Raw genomic sequence first — 2,648 nt, 5'->3', positions numbered from 1 at the left:
CATATACACTGTATATATTTTTATAAAATGAAATCTTGGCATGGTAACTCAAATATAAGGACCAATTTGACCTGGCTGTGGCAAACTTTCAAATTTTAACTGGAGGATAATTCAGAGTTTTTCAGGTTCGAAAATATATTTAAAAATGTATGAATGTTTGAATGTTATGTAAACTGAAAGTTTTTATTTCACTAAGTGACTTTAAAAATAATTAACCACAGTTGGAACCGTATCCTAATAGCTGTATCAGTCTTGGCATTGGGTGTCAATCTTAACTACAAAACACATTGATAAAAATAATAAAACTGCTTTTGTAAATTTTTTAAACTGGCTTTGAGCTTTGCAGATTGTGAAAAAAATCTGCAGTAGCTACTAACCTCTACAGTTCTATAAAAATCTGAAAAGGGCTTAGCTCTTAATTTAAAGCTATAAATGGGATGTAACATTTAAAAGGTTTTCTATCAACCGTTTATAGTGATGCTTGGAAGTTTGTTAAAAATTATTTGCATTTTCAGTGAATATGAAAAGAGTCCTAATGGGTAAAATCAAAAACATTTTGAGACGTCTGGCTGTATAAACGAGACATATTCAGTAGTATAAAGCACTTTGTGAGATCTATGTTTAAAAGTGCTTTGTATACATTTGGATAGTTTAGGGAAGTTATATAGTTTTTTATAGGATGTGTTGTTAAAGTTTTCTAGATTATGAAAAATTTAAATGACAATCTAAATTTATAATTGAAGGACAAAGATTTACTAGAATTTAAGCAGAACAGCACATTAATGAAAGTGTATGTTTATCATTATTGGTTGATGATTTATATTCACTCAGTTTTGACTGTATCACCTGCTTTGAATGTTGTCAATCTATTAGATAGCTGTTATTAGCGTTTATTAGTCCCATACTTTGTCCGCAGACTGTCCATCTACTTCCTTGAAAGTTGGAAGGCACATATCAATCATTATTAATACGCATTTAGGTGCAGTGGGTTTAGCTTCTTCCCAGGAAGCAGAGCTCCGATCAAGCGGTCAGCCCAACACGCTGTGTTTTGACCAGGAAAAGCACTCGATCTGTGGCATGAAGAACCAAGTGGCAGCCAGTGTTTGCACTAGGCATTGCTAACACTTGCTATATTTTACAGACAAAGGAACTCCATTTCTCGGGGAGGAGCTAAACCCACTGTGCCTAATAGCCCATAATCAGGCATAATACAATAAGTGCCTTCCAACCTACAAGGAGGTAGAGGAGGGACAGTCTGGACACTATGTATGGGACTGATAACCACTAATAATGTCCATTTAATGGACTGACAACACTCGAAGCGAGTGACTGTTGTTACCCTTTAAAGTGCCTATGACATCAAATTTTTTGCAATAAACATGAATACATTTTTGGAAAGATAACAATGATAACATATTGTGAAACAAATTTCATGCCGCTGAGATGAACGGTTGGTGAGATATTTGCATGTGAAGGAACAGGAAGTGATGTCAAAGGAGAATGTCAGCATGTAAACAGAGCATTGTTACAACACAGACTGTAGAGAAGATTCTGATGTTTCTTTAGATTATTTTTAGCCGCTATCAAAGAGAGATGAAGAAGAATTAAAGTTTAAATAATTTTGTTTTAATAAACAAAAACCAGAGAGTGTATTTTATTAATGAGTGCCCCTTTGATGTCACTTCCTGTTTCACTTTGGCTGAGCCAAATTCAAAAGAAAGTAGGCCAGTTATGTGACAAATGGGTAAAATAGTCTGTACTATGTTAATTTTCTTAAGTATAAAGATGTTTTCTTTGACTTTTTGTATTTGAAGTATAGGCATGTCACAGGCACTTTAAAGGAGCCAGAAATGTAATATGTAGGATCAGTGGAGCTGAGGTTGAACATATAAGCAACTAGAGGCTGTCTGATTTTGAAAAGAGATACACTCTCTGGTCCAAAACTAGAACATAAAAAAAAACAAAAACAATAAATGTGTGAGTGTGATTGTTGGGGCTAAATATACCAAGTCAAATGTTCCCTAACAAGGAAATGGTGGAAAATAAACCACAATGTTGTGGACAAAATAAAACCTAAAAAATCTTTTGGTTAGTTTTTCCTAAATTAAATGCTTCAGTTTGTGAAGAAACTCTTTGTCTGAAACACTGAAAAACTGATATCAATGGGTCAAAACATAAAACAATTGTTTTGGAATGAACTTTTTAAAGTGCTGGCCTTAATCCAAAAAATAAAAATAAAAAAAACGCCATAAAAGGACACAACATAATCAGATCACATGAAAACAACCGAGTTCAAGCTGTCAAGCTGATTGACTAGTAATTACCAGAAAACCAATGATTTCAATGCCTATTTATAATTAATATTGCATATTTTGTTTTTACACATGTGCACTATGTTCAGTTATTGTTTGTTGTTTTTTTATTACTTCATAAGGACCCTGTCACACTTTAAGACAGCTTAAGCCAGTTTAAGAAAATTTTGTCCAACACTGAAGATGGAATTAAAAAATTACTAGAAGCCTCTTTTGGATGTGCACATACTGTAATGCTAACAAGTTCAATGAATATATATACAGTGGTTTGCAAAAGTATTCATACCCCTTGAACTTTTCCATATTTTGTCACATTACAACCACAAACATAAATAT

Source organism: Austrofundulus limnaeus, unplaced genomic scaffold, assembly GCF_001266775.1.
Source record: "Austrofundulus limnaeus strain Quisiro unplaced genomic scaffold, Austrofundulus_limnaeus-1.0 Scaffold54, whole genome shotgun sequence".
NCBI lineage: Eukaryota > Metazoa > Chordata > Actinopteri > Cyprinodontiformes > Rivulidae > Austrofundulus > Austrofundulus limnaeus.
Note: the sequence above shows the minus strand (reverse complement) of the source record.